The sequence below is a fragment of the Cinclus cinclus genome, chromosome 5, assembly GCF_963662255.1.
Source record: "Cinclus cinclus chromosome 5, bCinCin1.1, whole genome shotgun sequence".
In the NCBI taxonomy this organism is placed as follows: Eukaryota; Metazoa; Chordata; class Aves; order Passeriformes; family Cinclidae; genus Cinclus; species Cinclus cinclus.
The window spans coordinates 66,676,117-66,695,441 of record NC_085050.1 but is presented as its reverse complement, the minus strand read 5'-3'; positions in this window follow the sequence as shown (position 1 = coordinate 66,695,441).

The window sequence follows — 19,325 nt, the reverse complement described above, 5'->3', positions numbered from 1 at the left end:
CTATCACTATTCTTGTTCTCAAGATCCATTTAAGCTCTGGCACAGATGTCTTTGGGCTATCAAAACCATAAGAATTTTCTTCCATGAAAGGCTAAAGCTTTCACTATCTACTTTTCATTCCCACTCCATGGCTGCTTAAAAACCTAACCCCCTCTTCACATCCTACCTACCAATTATGCTATTTCTTGTGAAAGACCACGCTAAAGGTCTTTCTCTTTTTGACAAAAGACTGGTTAAGCATCATGCCATACATGACAGGTTAGTTCTACAGACAGGAACTAGTAGCAAGAAACTAAATGTTAAAAGAAAGTTGTCTTCTTTTAGCCCACTGATGTCACCATACCACAGAATCAATTAGGTTGGAAAAGACCTGCGAGATCATCAAGTCCAACCTTTGACTTCTTTTGAAAATTCTGTTGGTTAGGATTTCTTTTTCTGGGTTAAGAAGGTCTTGGTGGGTTTTTTTGTGTTTTTTTTTTAATTTATTTTGGTTTTTTTTTTTTAATTATTTGTCAACTTCTTTCAACAAATAAAGTTAATGTCTAAAACTCCCATGTCTTGTTACCCAAGACACTGCTGGCAGCTGTTTTTCCACTGCTGAAGTAGCTCTTCATAAACTTCTATACTTAATTTAGATGTGAACTTGCTTTTTAAAATACCTTCCACAAACCCATTAAAAGTATACTAGAGACCAACATCACAATATGATAAGTGAACGACATGGAAAATATGATAAAATCATATATTTTGATTTTTTTTTTAATTGACTAGACATGAACAAGGACAGAATTTGATCTCTGCTATACAGGCAGTTCATAGGAGATCACCTTATCACTGCAGTGTTATTTTGCTTTGGCTTGCTTGAACTTTCCCAACATCTTTATGATAAACAAAACAATTTTTCCATTACTAAAGGCCACTCACCTGACAGCTCAGGGTCTCAGGACTTGTATGGGTTGTCTTTGCTTGAGCTGATTTTAGCCTTAATAAAAAAAAAAAAAAAAAAAAAAAAAAAAAAGAGACCATATTTCTGATAGTTGCCTCGTGGTCTTCCTTTGGTTTACAGTGATAATGAGCAGCCATTCATGTTTCTAGAATAAAATGAAGTGCAAAAGGGTGCAGAGGTTCTGACAGAAACCACAGCTGTTATTCACAGGTCACTACAGGATTTCAGCCTTCCATTACTCAGGTAAACCCAGCTTCAGAACAAAAATGAATGGTTAGGAACAAATGGCAAAAGTGAGCACCTAAGATGCGTTCAAAAAACATTTCCGAAAATAAAATCCATGAAGGACAGGAGCACCAGCATCCACCTTCTTGCAGTAAATGGAAGAAACTCCCAAAGACAAGACCATATGCCTCCCAGTTATGACTTCAGGATGTTGATAGCTCATCCTGAGTCCATCTCTTTCTTTCAGGAAGGCTGAAACTACCAGTCTTCAGAACCAGAGTGTTTCTAGAAAGGATATTTTATTTCTCCTGAAGAGCCATATAACTGCATTATGATTTTTCCTATATTAACTTGAATTATTAATACATGTTATTATAACTAATAAATCAGACCATTATGTTGCTGAATCATGAAGTGGAATAGCAATAATTTCCAAGCTTCACCTGTGACCATGATTCTCTTCGCCCAAGCAAGATTTTTGCATAATAAGCATAAAGCATGATGACTCTCTCTGTGCATATATATATAGAGTCACACAATAAAAAAAAGAAAAAAAAATCACCAAACAGAGCTCACAACCACGCATTTAAAAGGTGCACATCATCCTAATTGACAAAGAATATTTGAAAATTAAAAGAGATGTGTGAACACCTAGTTCTTCAATCACAGGTGTATTTACCATGTCAAAACTTTGCAGGAATATTTTGCTCATTTCAGCTGTAACTTGGGAGGTTATTTAATCTCTAAACAACAGCAAAAAGAAGACATAAAAAAGCAACATCATAAACTTACTGCAATCTGTCCTAGAAGCATCAAATGAGTTTTCATCATCAAATCTTTTCAACCAGAAAGTGATTTGTGTTTTGTACAAAGTATTTAACTGAATACAGAGAAACTGTGATGAATTTTCAAAGATATGCAGTACTCATTTTATAGAAGTGCACTTCAAGAGGTAATTTTATGGAAATACACACATTCCATCTATGCTTCAGAAAAACTCAAACTTTGTGGTGACTTTTTATCTCCTTTTTGGTTGCACTGAGTGTAACAGACAAGTTTTAGGGAGTACAAGTATTTCCTTAGACCTCAAATAAAACCAATAAACTCAAAGTTGGGAACTATTATGATCATTATTTAACCAAATCAAAATAAAATGGTGGTTAGTACCAGCAGAGCAGAGGGAAACATCAGTGAGCAAAGCAGTAGGAATTCAGTAGGTCTGATGGGACAGAGAGGTGGGGCAGAGGTGCCAGATGGAGAGAAAGGCCAGATACCATTATCTTGATGGCTTTTAATGTCAAGTACAGCCTTAAATGTTAGCTATGAATGTACTTATTTTTGGTAGTTATTCCTTAAGAATCAGGGCTGAAAGATCAGAAATGCAGTCTTCCTTTTCTGAGATAGTGTTCTTCTTATGGCAAGTGTACACATTTTACCTTTATAAATTAATTTTAGAAGGTCATGCTAGTGGCCACCTGATTTTGTCCATGGAGTATCCACAGGGGACTTTTGGTGCAGTACAGGAAAAATGCTTTTCTGATAGCTTTGCTCTGAGAGACATCTAATGCTTGGAAAAGTATGCCAGAAGTTTTGCATATGCTCAGGTTCTTCAGGCTGGTGTCACTTGGGGGACGTTCACCTCTGACACATCTCTCTCCACAAGGTTAGTCAGGCACTTCAGTGCCAGAAGAAGGGCTGGAATCATGCCAGGGATGCTTGGTATGCTTCAGATATCTGCCAGGTTTTTTTTGTGGTAAATATACTGGTCTTATTTAAAGTAGATGGTGGTTTTCTGCCTTATGAGACTCACCAACAACACCAGCATGAAGACTTTCAGAGACATCTGAAGGTGGTACACTTGCTAAGTTGTGTCCCCAGTTGCTCTAGAATTATTTTAGACTCTGATGATTTCATGAATGATTTTAAAAGAAAATAGATCAAAAAACCCCACACCCCACTCTGCCTTACTCTGGATTAAATATATTCAAAATGAAAAGCATTTTGAATAAGGACACTGTCCCTCTGAAAATTGTTTTAAATATCCTATGCAGTCAGTGATTTTCTTTTTCAATTCAGAAGTTTCAAAACTTACATTTTTGCATCCCCATCAAAAGCTTTATCAGAAATTCTCCTAACAACCCTATTAGTGACACATATGCAATCATCATCACGCTGTATTTAATTGGGACAGATACAAGAGTCATAGCTGCTTCCATGAGAGTTTCAAGCTAAATTACATTTTTGATTGACTTACTTGAGTGGCAAATCTCCATTAGTCAGTTATATACTACACGCTGTGCTATCACTCTCAGAAAAGCAAAAATTCCATTAAATGTTACTACAGCTCTCTTTCAAACAGGTTTTTTTTTTTTTTTTTGGTATGCATTCATTGCATAATTCCTACCTGAATATTCCCCCATAAAAACCCCAAACCAACAAAAAACCCACCCCAACTCAATAACCTTCAGTATTTAAAGTATTATAGTAAATATCATTCTTTCAAATAAATAGTTTGCTGAAGTATTTCAAGTGCTTCACAAATAAATAGTCTTCTTTTAATACTTGCAACTAATCTATGTAATTTTATAAGTAATAATTCTGCTAAATTGAGAAGAAAGAAGATTGGATTACAAGTCCCTTTCCAAAAAAGCCAAATGTGTATATATGGAAAAGCGTTAAAAAGATGAACTTTATATTAAAGTAAGCAGTATCAGTACATTTACCATAAAAATACACTCCTAAGTCCATTCTTTGGTGAATGGTTACTGAAAAAGATCCATATCAAGTTAATGAATTCTACTCTGCTGACTTACAGAAAAGAATATAAAATAGAAAAATCTACATATATTATTTCCAACTGCTTATTAGATAGACTTATCTATAATATATATGTTAGGCACAAATTACATTAAAATAACATTTACAGAACTGCAGAGGAAAAGTTTCACAAATTTGAAAATGGGAGGGGGGAATGGAAAAAATCAAGGTTGACTGAGTAACCTCAGCTCACCCCTTTTGCTTAGGCAGTTTTTGTGATCTTTACTTAAAGCACATTATGACATAGCAAACACTGGAAGCCAGTGCAGAAAAGCAGTGGTAGGAAGCTAAGAGATGTGGAGCAAGGATAGATCACTGACATTCCCCCTTAAGGTGGCACAAGTGGGATGCCACAGCACAGTCCTGAAAATAATGCTGCTTCAGTAAACCCCAGACCTAGAAATCCAACAGAGGAATTTGTGATATGTAATTCCCAAAGTACAACATAATTAGGTTCAGTCTAATCTGCTTAATATCATAGGTGATTCACTGCCACTGTCAAGGTTGAATAAACCCCAAAATTCCCAGAACAGTGGAGGTAAATCAGAGCCTAAAAGGTGGGGGGCTTAGAAACCCAAAGCAGAGGCATCAAAGTGTTGATAAATTTTTTTGAGGACCATGGTCATCAATTTGCTGAGAGAGAAAATTATGGTTCTGGGCAAAAGGTCTTTAAATTGGCATGAAAGAATAAAGTTGTCAGTAAGGGGACAGAAAAAAAAAAACCAGGAAAAAAAAAAAGCCATCAGCCAGCACACAAGAAATACAGTAAGAAAGATGCATCAATTGAAGAAAGAACAGAGGGCACCAAACTGAGCAGATTCAGCAGGCAGGTAATTTAAGAGTGTTTCTAGAAAGTGGCAAGAAAGATAAAAGCAAAACTCAGCAAAATGAAGTAATGAGAAATAATGAGAATCGTATGATATGATTTTCCCATATCAGTGAATTAAAATGTTCTGTTTGGGACAATAACAGGAAAACTCAGAAAACTTTACAGTGGGTTAAAATTAAAGACTTGAAATGCCAGCAGAGGAAAGCCCATGAAACAGAAGAATGACTACTACATACACAGGGGGCATCTCCTGCTCCAAGGTTAGCATCAAAGTAGGAAGGAAAATTATGTCTTTAAATCTCTGTGTGAAAATAAAAGCAGAGACACAAAGAAAGCTTCCTCTAAAGATTATCAACAAAACATACATGGGGTGAAGTTCAGAAAGTGACAACACATACTGAAATTTGTTGAAGAATCATCAAAAGCAATATTAATTGAAATAGATAAATTATTTTAGAAATAAGATTGTACTTGCCACTGAAGTTATGGTTCGAGTATGTTTTGAAATAGAAAGAAATTCTTCCAATTGATTTATACAGCCCTACCCCCTGGAATATCTGTAGGTCAAATTGTAGTTACAGTGGTCCACAAATACCTCCTGTCATAAATCCTGCCTTTTCTAAAGGCAAGAGCTTCTTGAAGAATCAAATTTTTGTCTGTTTTTTTCCCAAATCTACACAATTTCTTCATGCAGCTAAAATATCTTCCATGTAAAAGCATTTCCCACACGAAATTCATCTTTATTCGCCCAAAGTTTATATTTATTCTAGGCTATGAAGTTTTCTGAAATCATCTACGAAGTCATCAGGTCTGTTTGCATTGTGCTCACTTTTCTCTGCAGACGTAAACTTAATTTTCAAGTTAATAGCATCAATCAATGGTTTTGCATTAGATCTCATTCTTGTGACAGAATTATACTTTAAAATGGCCCTGCACAGTGACCTGGTCACAGGTCTCAGTGAATTCAGCAAAGGCCATGACCTCTAGCAGTTGTCTCTTATTGTGACCTCCCTAATGGCACATGCTGGGAGACACCAGCAAGTCAATAGCCATTAATCTCTCACTCCATTCAGCTTTTAAGGCCATATTTCAGACTGCACAAAACACCAGAGAGTTGATTTTTACTCCTAAATCAATGGCACTTCAGCATATTAAATATCTTCACAAACACACAGCACTCTGATATCCCATCAAACTGACTGAAAAATATTGTTTTCAGGTGTGTTTCCTCTTGTATGTAATGTCTGTGTAGAGCAGCTGAGGGACTATGAGTGTTTTTGCTAGATAATCCTCAGTAAAATCATTACTTAGAGCAGATCAATAATGTTCTCCCTCTTTAAGAATCACGCTCTGATAATGCTTCTTATAAAATAAGATAAATAAATGAGCTGCATGTTGTTCCACTGGATTCATGGCTCTATCTCTACTAGAATTTTGACCAAAATTGGCAGACAGCATTTCGTCTGTTCCTACTCTATCAGATCTTCTTATTGCTGTCTGTTTTCTTGCATAATTATTAGGCGAAGTTTTCTCAAGAACAGACTGTAGTAGAGCAGAATACTTACTGTACTGTTTTGTTTTGTTTTTTTTTTTAATCTCTCCAATGGGGAGAGTCACACACCAGAAGATTTAAAATTGGTGAAAATGACCTTGCACAAATCAGTCTAAGGCGTAGCTAGCTTTTCTGGAGCAATACTTTGAGAAGAAGTAGTTATCTGGATAGGTCTAAATATTTTTATTTTACTACTTTTTGAGGGAATGAGCTGCTGCATCTACAGAGAGATTCAATTATTATTTCTCCTTATCAGGCCTGAAGTTCTGCTACCTAATACATCATGTCCTCCTGCATCTTTTTCATGGAACTGCAGATCTCATAACGTTTCTTGACTCAGAGAATTTTTCATTTTGCTTTGGTGGCAGATTTTTAAACAGAACTTGCCTATTCAAATTGGGATGTATTTTCTGGAGCTCTGGTGTTGTCATGTGGTTTTACAGAAATGGTAGTGTCTGAGTTCCTAGACACCTTTACATAAGTGCTCTCATATATATATATATATATATTCTTAATGATCTATCACCGTTTATTATGTGCATAAATTAGCAGAGAGCATTTGCAAACTTTGAACTCAACAAAACTTTATTGTAATATATTTCTTCCACCTTAAGATTTCTACCTAATCTGTTGCATTTCTTTAACCTGGACTGAGGACATAACTAGCTTCAATGAAGAATATTTTGATTTACACTGCCTTTTTACTAGTAAGATGTCTAAGGGAGATTAATTCTAGCATTTTCAGTAACTTGTATTTAAAGTTGTTGTGTTTTTCTACTCCTGTTTGACCACAGCATTAATTCAAAGGCTAAGTATACTTGTTAGTGTAAAGCATTAAACTCAAATCACAAATACATGCTTGATATTTTAAAATGGGTACCAACAAGAATTGTTTGATGATTACCACAGACTTTAAGAGAAGCTGAAGATTATAAAAATCAGTGTTACCATTAAGTTAATTTGATGTTTAATAGGAAAAAGTTATATTTTTAGTAGTAAGAAAAGAACTGTCTTTCTTCTGGTATATAACTTTTGTTCATTCTGCTATTTTTTACCTGAAGGTTTTACTTCCTGCTCTTCTTCTTGGCAGGCAGATTAAATAAAAAAGGATTTTAAATCTCTGATTAACAGAATTTAGCTCAATATATAGAGGGTTTTATATATATATATATATATATATATTCAATCTTTTAAGGGAATCCTTGAAACCAACTAAAGAGGTCATTGAGTTCAATGTTTATGCATGCTCTCTGTATGTCTATGCATATAAGATATTGTGATAGGTTATTAAGAAGAGCTGTTCTTAGGGGCAACTGTTAAGCTAAACTGTCCTGCACTTCACTTTCCTTGGATACCATCAGCTTTCACCTCTCTTCTGTCTTTCAAAAGTGTGTTGGGTGTTGTATGGAACAGTACTCAATCATTGCACGACATAATAATAGCAATTTAAAAGCTTTTTAAAAAATAAATTGTTAAAAATATGCCTCTTTATTAAATTCTTACTTTTTTCACATTATTTTTGAAAACTAAATATTTTATTGCAATTTCCCCTGCATAGAAATTTCATTGGAATTGGGTGGATCTTTTGGCAATTTAAAATGATAGATATAGATATATAGATATATAGATATATAGATATAGATAGATAGATAGATAGATAGATAGATAGATAGATATATACATACACAGTTTGCATATGCATTCAATCCATTGAAACTTAATTTTTCCTTAGAGACTTTGAGTTTATAAATAAGAGACTGGGAGTCCAGTGTCTTGATGCACCTATTTGGAACAAGTTAGATCTTTATCCCAGAGTGAATAATATATATTTTCCTACATGTACTCTCTGTGAAGACATGAAAGGAGCACAGAGGTCCTGTGTCACCAGTAAGAAAACACCATATTTTGGTCTAAAGGCAGATTCCAGACATTCTTTCTACCTACCAAAAACTAAAATCACTTCTGCTCATACATTGCCCTGGTCCTGCTTTTGGCTCTGAGATGAAACAGCGTGAGTGACAGCTGTACTGCAAAGTTTCCATGAAAAACAAAAAGGCTCAGAAAGGGAATTGCTTTGCATCACTGTGTGCTATCCCATCGTCCTGCTGCTCCAGACACCGCTTGGCTATACTGCAATCCCCAGAGGAGCAGACTCAAGGATCTATAGTAGAGAAAGCTTTATTATAACTGTGTTAATGGGTGGCAAAGAGGGCCATGGGAGAGATGACTCACTAATCTCTTAGCAAGAGATTTATGTCTCAAACACCACCACAACCACGAGCAATGTATTTGCAGTGATTTACAAGCAGTGTGAAAAATGACAGCAACTAATTAAAATGGGAAGTACAATCCTGAAAGGGTTCCAATAGTTTCCACTAACATTTATCTGCCATACAATCACAGGCAACCACAGGGAACACACAGAGCGAGCACACAAAGACACAGCCAAGTGTGGAAAGTGGAAAACACTCTCACCTCCACACAGGCATTGGAGTGGAGGCAAGTTTTTAAGCTGAGCATGTAATATGCCTCTGAACAAGGGGTTTAGTAGAGAAAACCTCCACAATTAGCACTGACAGCGAGTCTTTGCTCAGTTCTCCTCCAAACACAGGCCAAAGCAACGCGAGCGGATGAGAACTTGCAAAGTTTGGCTTCCCTTCATAACAGACCTGTTCATAAGCTGCCTGACTGCGCTGTATTACAACAAAGGTATTATCTCAGTGATATGACTCAGAGCACTTAGATAGAGAATCATTTCTTTGTGACAGAATCTCACCTACCCTAATGCAGAGGTTAACTCCACGAGCCATAGCATAAAGAATCCTGTCATTAACTGCAATGATTACAAACTTCAGATCAAGCCCTGAAAGGAGCTGCAAACACCTTCACAGTCAGTTCTGCTTCAGTCAAAGGTTCACAAAAACAGGAACCACCAGATGAACACAGCTGGAACAGCTATGTCAATCCATATAACACAAAGTTCAAATCACGCAGAACAATTATTGTGCTATCAAAGTTGTTGAAATGCTTTAAATTCTGTCACCAACATTTATTTCATCTCAGGTTTACCTGCATACAGAATTATTTGGCTTAAGATGTTCATTGAGTTGCATGGACCTGTAACCTACCTTTAAATATTCAGCATAGCTATATCAATCGAGGTTCATAAAACTCAGGCCTAAAATAAAAATGCTGATAAGAAAGAAATATATGGGTTCTTAAAATTATGTTTCCCTTTCCAAACACAGTCTGTAAAGGTATATATTTGTCCTTCATAAATAATTTGGGAGACTAAAACATGAGGAGGAAGAAATACTTCTGAAATCAGAAAAAAAAAAATCATGCTATGGGGGGGAAAAAAAAAAAAAGATAAATGCCTGTAAGAAGAATGTCTTTAACTCCTGCAGCAGTGAAGTTCCTCAACAGGATGGAATAATATTCAGAGGATCTTTAATCTGTTTGTGAAAAGGATGGGATGATAGTGCTGAGAGCAGAACAGACAGCTGGATGACACCTAGCAGGTCTGTCCTGCTGATATTAAAATAAACCAGTTTTTAAAATATACAGACTACTCTTTTAAAAGGACCACAAGGAAAATCACATGTTAACCAAATTGTTCATAATTTTGCACAATAAAATATTGCTCAGAGTAGTAATTGAAGTCCTGTATAATTCAGGTGGAGCTAGTACTTTCATTTTGAAATGTCTGTGCTCAGCTTTAGAAGGAAAACCTCCAGAACATTTCCAGCCACGCACAAAACTCTTGGGCTTTTCCACTTCTTGCAACACTGGCCCTTAGACTTTTCAGGATATGCTGGTGTTATATTTTCCACATTTTATTTTGGTTTATGCTCTGTCCTTCAGATAAAATTTTGTTACTGGTTATTTTATTCATAACAAAGTCTCTTCATCTGCTGTGAGTCACTGAAGTCACACTGATGTCCAGTAAAATTTCTGGATATGGCTGCCACGTTGATATCTCTCCACACTGACCAAATTATTTCAATATTCTACATAGCAGTTGCAAACAATAGGTCCCTCTAAAACTATCTGAAAGAAATGTTCATTTATCTAGTTGGGTCTTTTCACAGTGCATTAACTTGCAGGGGTTGTTGAGGCTGTGATGCCTAAAAATTGAAGAAACTGTATGAAAAAATCAACTGTTGACTAATCATTAACACCTTTACAGCCCAAATTTTATGCCAACAGTTTTATGCCAACTGAGATCATAATCATGTGCTCAAACACATCTTCATAATATATTACCTGTGTCAGTAGAATTTAAGGAAATAATAAAGTACCTAAAAGTGGCTGCATTCTCTTTCATAGGCTCAAAAACACTGCCTTTTGTTGAATTTTCTGCTATGCATCTTCTTTTCTTCTTCTCCTTCTCAGTCTCAGAAAAAAAGCAAAACAAAAAACCAAACCAAACGGAAATGAAAAAAACCCAACCATAACAATAATAAAAAGCCTAACTTCTGGACTGGTTCCTTTCTTTTCCAAACTTCAAATTTCTCAGATTTATCCATGAGCCACAAGTGCTCAATTGGATGGTAAATACCAGCCTGTGTGTTTAAAATAAAATACTGCTTAATGTCAACAAGATGTCGTTCAGATGTATCCCAGTATCTTTAGTATAGCAGAGGTTCAACCTATTTAAGCTAAAAGTGGATTTGTTTGAATGGCTAAAAATTATTAGGATCACAGCACTGCTCAGCAATGCCTGAAAAGTACAATTATTTTTCCTTTAGTGAGTTCACAACTTGTTGTCATTGAAGTCTAAGTTTCATCAAAGAGTGGTCTTAGTTTCCAGGTATTTTTGGCAATAGTTCTCACAACATTTGCATTATTCTTCAGAAAAGTTCCTACTTAATTGAGTCATCACATACGTGAGCCCTCTGGCCCCCATTTGGTAATATTTTAAAGCAAATATGTGTTAAAGAAAAGGTTCACTAAGTCATTTCCTTGGTAACAAAATTTCTAATGATTCATAAAATCACGCATATCTTTATAAATATATTCTGAGCAATAAACCATGATTGAAATTAAGTAAAATACACTCTTAAGGTTGATTTAATCTCTTTTACTGAATAACCATTAGAAATAAAATTCTCTCCCAGGATGCTCAAGTCAAAATGACAAACATTATAATAAACATTTGGTAATAAAAATAAATTAAAAATCAAAGCTTTATGATATATTTTCCTATCAAAATGAAAGTGGCAAATTGAAAACAATAACGATGCTCATCCACAGTTACAGTTCCAACACAACACTTCAGAGTTTGATTTACAATTAGGAGCAGCTTGAAAATGAGCTGTAATTTTACATTTTAAAACTGCTACTGCTCAATCCATCAACTATTAAAATCTTGATGCTGATTGATGGCATTCTCTCATGCTGTTTCCCTTGATGAGGCACTACAGAAACTGAAGCAACAATATTCACCTTGTCATGAGTTTGCACACCTCCTCCATCCCCAGTTCAGTTGCCACCACTGTGCTCAGGTATTTATTTGGTGGTTTGAGAAATCTCAGTAGCTTCACAAGGATACAAGTACAGGACATGCACTTCAGTGGCTTTCAAACTGATATTGGTACAGGTTTCCAGCAGCTGGATCAAGTGGGCTGAATACAATCACTAACTGAAATAATCTTTTTTTCCAGCTGCCATGCTACTCCCCAAGAAACTGCAGTGACTGAGCGATACCATTTGGTTTTCTTATGGAAGTTTCACTGCCAAGAAAGGGCTCAGGGACTGAGATCCCTTGGAGCTTCTATCCCTGGTGCAAGGTGAAGGGATAAGTCGCAGCTGGATACTGGCTGCTCTAAGCAATTTCCCTAGTGGCATTTCAAGTTTGTTCTTCCTGCTCAGTTTGCCGTGGGTTTGGAGGTTCCACATCCCATCCAAACTGCTGTTGCAGTGGGTTATACAAACCTTGCATGTTTTATTCACACTGACCTGCTTGTTCTTAGTATCATCATACCTTTTAATGGCCAAAGGACTGGAAGAGCCTAAACTGCCTTTTCCTCCTTTCTCACTTGTTCTATTGATTAGCTTCCATCTGGGTTCGTAGAGCAGCAAAAGAGAAAGTAGAAATTAGAAAATATGCATATCCTAAAAATAGTACCTGCAACATCAGTTCAGACTACAAGCAATACAGTTTCCTTTAATTTGCAGAAAAGCAGTGGACCATAAACACCCTTTTTACCTGTTATTTCTTTTAAATGTGGATATCACTGAGAACACTTGCAGCTTGGATATTTCAAAAAACACCCAAGCCAGTTTGTAAACTTTTGACCTGTGGGATGACTTAGACTAAAAACTTTCTTCCATTAATATTTTCAGGATTTTTTAATGCATAAGAATAGCAGGCACACACACTCTATGTTAAATATCAATAAAACAAATTTAAAAAAAATAAAAAAGCACTTACAAATACCACCATAGTTGCAGTCTATTTCATACCTTCATTCTTTAATACTAAACAACATTTAGGTGCAAGTCTCTCCTAAAAATGACACAGTTATTTAAACTATAAAAAAACCCATGTTTTTTGCCATATGTAATATTATATAAAGCTGAACTTCATGTGGAATATTTCATTATAAGATATTATAGTTTTAATAAAATTTTAAATGCATTTAATTATAAGAAAAAATGCTATTCCATCTTAAATATTATTTACTCTTTTGAAGTGACATTCCTAGACTATAAATAACAATTAAAGTATAAAACCAAATTAGTAAATATTACACAGGCTATTGTACAATCTGACAAATTGATTTTGTGCTTTATATTGTGACTGAATTAATTAGTATAAAATAAACAATGAAACTGTCTATTAATAGCTCTGGAAATAAAATGATTTGATTTTATTTGGAGCCTGTTCTAAATCTTCAAGAAATGTGAAAATCACCTTCAGGGGATGGATGATTAGATCTTTAGTGCTTTGAAAATGACTCTTGTAAAAACTTTCAAAGGAATGATCCAGGTCTTAAAATGGTAATATGGAATGGCTGGGACTAAACAAGCAAGAAAACACCTTCAGGGCTTAAATCAGCTACACCCTTTTGTTTGAAGTGACAAGGCCTATCATTAAGAAGAAAAATTTTGCTTCTCCAGCATAGCAGAGGCACCAACAACGCATTCTCACATTTTTTTCCCCTCCTGTTATTACCTTTTCAAATATAATTGATTTCACACATTTCTGAGGCGTTTGTTTCCCCAACAACATGCCCAGCCCTGTGCACATCTGATGGAAGCATTCAACATCCCAGATTACTGCCATGCTGCTTTATCTCTCTAGCAAGTTTTTCCTCTCAGTGCCATGCTTCCTAATACAAAGATTTCTTTCTGCTGTTTCAGGGTGGGTATATATCTCTACATATATATTTTTTCCCTCCTTGAATTTATCACCATTTCTTAATATTTCCGAAAGAATCAAAAAAGGAAAATGGCCGTTAATTGCTGGGAGAAAATCTGATTTGTCCTGTAAGGCCCCAAAACTTGCACTATGAAACTTTTAAAAGGATTTTATAGCTCCTCATGTACTCTGAGTTAGAGGCATGGGAGAAATACTGACAAGATATTCTGAAGAGCTCAAAACAACAATAAAAACTTAAGTGGCAACTTTAGAAAATCAGAAAACTTTGGCAAAAAGTTTCTCTAAAAGAGAATCATTCAATCTGCATAAAACATTTCTCAAAGCATTAACTTGACCCATTCAACTTTGCAAATTGTAAGCCCATACGGTTTTAAGTAACTAAAAAATTCTGAGGAGAAATAATTAGAAGAAAGAAAAAGAGAGAAGGACAGAAAAGATAAAGAAAAGAATAAAGATAGCTACTACTCCAGATTCCAGTGACGTTCAGGTGATAGAAATTCCAAGAGGAGGTAGGGTCAAGACATACGTTTTTTACTTTCTATTTCTAATATTCCATAAGTGTGCCACAAGAATTCTATAAAAAAGGAAAAAAAAAATAGGGGGGGGGGGGGGGGGAGAAATTGGAAAGAAGTTTCATAAATTAGACAAAAATGGAAAGAAAACATACGAAACTAAAATCCTCCAGAGAGAAAAAATATGTGATGAGAGCTGTACATGGGTTGTACAGATGATTGTCTGGAAGACCCTGGTGGCAGTAGAGGGGACACTGTAGTATGAACCACCCGTGTAAGGAATCAAAATGCTCTTATGAAGCGTTGGACATGGCCTGAAATCCACGTGTGAAGGGCCTGACAGGATCTGATGCTAAATTTCTCTTTATTTGTAGAGTATCTGGACATACAATTAGGGTTAAACCCTGCCAGTAAGCAGGGCAATGAGTGAGACAGGCAGTATCACGGGCTAAAAACACACACTGTGTCAAAACTCGACAACCAAATGGCTTTGGGTGCTCTATAAATGCCTAAATTTGTGTCTCCCCGTGCACACAGAGTCAGTGCTCTGGGCTGTGCGTTCAGGATGATGCTGTTGTTCTGCAAGTCTCACACTAAGCCAGCCAGACATCTGCCAGCCACGGAACAAGGGACAAAAGGTGACTCTGACAGGGAGAATGTGGGACCTGCGTTCATTCCCACTCACCGTCCAGAGAAACAAGAGTGAAACAGCTGGATAGAGCCCGGGGGAGCAGAACGAAGCAAGAAATGTGACAAAAACCACAAGACATGAGAAAGAAAAGCTGGGGCTGTCAAGAATATGACAGAGCCTGCAACTGGACTGAGAAAGCTCCAGAGAAATTACAAATCTAAATACTACACAGAAAACAAAGCAAAGAAGGAGTTGTTAAATGCTTCCAAAATGCAGATGAGACCAAGAAAAACCTAAGAAACAGCAAGTGTTTTTATAAAAAGCAGAAGCTATCCTAAAAAAACCCCACAATTCTAAATTAATACTGTCCGTGTAACTGATGAGAGAAAAAAAGTAGGCTTGATATGAAGCATTATAACTTTAAATTTGTGAAATAAGCACTTTATCCCTACCCACACATCCCTCTGAGTCAAAAAATTATTCTTGAAATTATATACTGATGACACTTGGACTGAAAGCCAGGAAATCATCCTTGCTTCCCTGTCATGAAAGACCTCCTATATGACATATACAGCCATATAATCAAGATATCTATCAAGAACTTTAATAAAGTAAAATATTAAATGCCATTTTGTTATCAAGAAATTAGTGCTTCCGCTTGTCTACCCATTTCTCAATCTGCTGTTTTGTTTACTCCTTTTTTCCCCCCCTCTCTAACATCTGCTTTCTTTCATTCCTCTTCTTAGCTGCTTAATTTCACTGAAAATAAGGACTTTTCCCTTAAAAAAAACAAAAAGAGAGAAAGAAAGAAAAAAAAAAACCGCAGCAAGCAACCATTTTCTCTCTTTATGTTCTGTTAAAACTCATAATCCTTTTCCCTGTGTCAACCACTTTGTCACCAAAATGACTTTGTCTGATATTCTTCCTTTACAAGTAATAGTTCAAATCTGATGATCTTTTGGAAAATATTACCTCTCATAATGGTATGGATGATTTCATTGCTTCATCTCTCCCAGACATATTCTGCCACAAGAAACACGGTGACTTCTGAACTTTGAGACTTTTCCTGCTCTACAGGAGCTGATGATCAGGGGATCTTTGCTTTATCTTTTTTTTGAATTGAATCAGAATAGACTTAGCATCATCTTGACCTGGAGACTGAAGTGGACCATTAGGTAAAATTGAATGCTTCTAGAAAATATGTAAAATAGTGTAGTGATATATAAGGTAATGGACTCTTTCAACAGCTCTTCCATATAGTTCTGCAGATGTTAAGGAGGTTATTTACTGTGCTTCAGACTTCCATTCTATCTCTTCTTTATGAAAGCTTCCAGATAAATTCATACAAATTGTAGGGTAACTTTTTTTTTTTTAAACAGTATTTACAATCAGCATTGCCAATGACAGTTCAGTATACTTAAGAGAATGAAGTAGCTAATTTTCTTTCTAAAATCCATTGATTTCCAGGAATAATTTTTTACTTCAATTAATATTGACAAAAGCATACCTTCTCCATATATATTTATATTTTCATAGACATTTCAAGAAGCACTTTAAAAAATATTACTAAGAAAAAAGTATAAAGTATGTTGCATTCTGTATAAGATACCAATTTACATGTCTGACTTATGATTAAGTGTTTCATTAGTGTCTCACTCACGAGAGGAAACATTTTTTGGATACAGAATGTATGAATCCTTTCAGGACAAGAAATCCAAGCTGAAACTCTTTTCACCTTTCCTTGTCACTTGACATAGAGGAGAATGGTCCCTAGATCACCTAATGATAGGCTTAAGTTGTCTGATTATTCAGTGGTGGGATTTTAGCTGTTTTTCAGTGCAGGTTTTTGGGGTTTTTGCTCTTTTTTTATTTCTTTTTAATTTTTTGGTTTTTTTGTGATTTTTAATTTTTTTTTCTGGTTTTGTTTTTTGTTTTGTTTTGGTTTTTTTTTATGCTGACAGCTGCGAACAGGTGAAAATGTGTCTTGCTTTTAGTTACATTATTTTTTACTCTGATTTTTCTCTCATTCAAAGTCAGCTGTGTTTTCTCTGGCTTGCATTTTTTTCCTCTGAAGTGGCTTATAATATGACATAGTTAATTTGGTTTGAAAATCAGATCATTAAGTCTCCATGTCCTGATAATAAAATAAACTGTGCAAATAATGCAAGATTTTTTTTAGCTACAGAAGTTAATCAGATGGACTCTTGAAGCCCTTCTGGACTATTACAGATTGAGTCTTTTGTCCTGTTTCCCACCCCCTCCTCTCAGCATTTGGCTCTTGACCTTAGCATAATCAAGATTTCCCTATCCACCACAATCTTTTTTTCCCCCTACATCTCCTGATATGAAAATGCTGCAAGTACACCAATAAAAACAAAAACAGCTGAAGAAAAACCCCACTAAAATAATGTTTGTAACAATGACTATTAAATTTGGTACTACAAATAAAGCCTATTGTAATTACCAGGTACTAAATAAATGGAAATACCTACAAAGCCACCTTACAGCTTATATTTTTATGTGTCCTGTTGGAAATTGCTGGCATTTCCCCAAAGCTTTCTGACATTTTAACAGCAGACACCTTTTCATATCCATTTGCATGTTCTAAATCAAACCAAGGGCTGAAGGTGTATTCAAAAGATCTTTCATCTGTTTGAAATCACTACTCTGAGCTAAAATCAATGTTCTATCAACAACCTGTGTTTTCAAAGTAATTTCAAAATATAATTTCAGCTATTAACTTCAGCCTGTCCTTTATTCTTTCTCTGTGCCCTGTCCTTTCCGTAAATCTGCCACCCATTCTGTCTCAAAAACTGAAAATGAACTGAGAGACTATTGCTTAAAACCAGTAATAATAATATAGTTTACATGTAGCACTGATTACCTATTGCCTTCTCACAGTCAAATTGGACTTGAGTTTGTTTCTTGTCAATGCTTGTTCCTTCTGAAAACCTGCATTTCCAGCTGTGAAATCACAAATAACCAATCTTCCCCTTCTCTACCTCCTGAATCTTCTAGGACTTTCAGATGTGAAAATTAAATATTGTGTCTGCAGACTTTCATTAAGGCTTTTTTTTTTTTAAACTGGTTGTGGAGAACTTAGTATCAACATAAGTATGGAGAGGAGAGGAGGGGAGCAGATAAAGTGTGGAAAGAGATCAGCTCAGAACAACTCTAATATTAAATAATTTTAGGTAATATTCAAATCTTCAATACCTAGATTAACATAAAACATCTCTGAGTAGCTTGAAAAATACATTGACCATTGACCTCAATTTTAACTCATCCTTACCTTCCCTTTTGTACTCATTCAGAGTTGGTGGTCCAAGATATCTGCTGCAATCCCCTGTAAGCATGTTCCACCACGTACTGTCCTTATTTTTCAACCCCTTTAAGTTTCTCCTCTTTTTTTTTTCATTAAGAAGGTCCATGTAAAAGTATTTAGCTGTGAAAACTGCTGCATTTTAACACACAAAAATCAGCCTCTAAGACCAGGCAATGATGTATCTGTAACTACCTTTATAGAAAGAAGTCTTTTAGCACCCAGCTTAGAAATGTAACAAGATGTCTGATACCTTAGCTTTAATTTTTCTTCCCCAGTATTTCTTAATTGTACATATTGTATGGTGTTTCTGAACTGGCAAAATGATGTTTGATTTAGGAAAGTGCTTTCAGGAGGTGATCCTCAAATAACTAAAATCCTTAAAGGCCTTATCTTGTCCTCGCATTTATAAAAGAAAGGTGCCCACATATTTTCTACCTGCTTTTTAGGTACTTTATTTAGCAAGTAAAACTGTCTACAAAGTAAGCAAAGTCCCTGTAAATTCTCATCATCCCTCATTTTAGCTGTTGCTTAAGGTATCTTTGAAGAATTAATAGGAACAGGTGTCAGTAACATAAACCAGTTGGTTGCATATAAATAAAATTCAATTTTTGCTTCCAGGAGTTGCAAATAAAAATAAAACCTTTTCTTTTCAAAAAAAATCATTTTTTTTATTATGCTAGGATGTAACCTTGCCACTGCTGTGAATCCTGTTTTATCCAAAAAGGAGTTCATCAGCTTTACATAGAGCTAGAATGATCCTGACAGCAAGTGACAGTGTGGTGTGATGATGAAATCCTAACTTTGTCTTACGCTGTTCCATCAGAGCACCTGCCCACACAGGTACAGGGGCAGAGCAGCTGCATTTCCAACTCCATCACCCACCACATGTTGGTACATAATCACCATCCAGTCCCTGTAGCTCCAATGCAACATTAATTTTGCAACATAATTATGGCTGATAAGCATAATGTGAGAAAAATGAATGCAATAGCTATTAGCACATGTTAACTTCTATCTGAAATCAGTACATATTTTCATATTTAGAAAAAATAAAGATGCAATAATTGAATATATTTTTAATGGTTGAATGGTGTTTGGTAG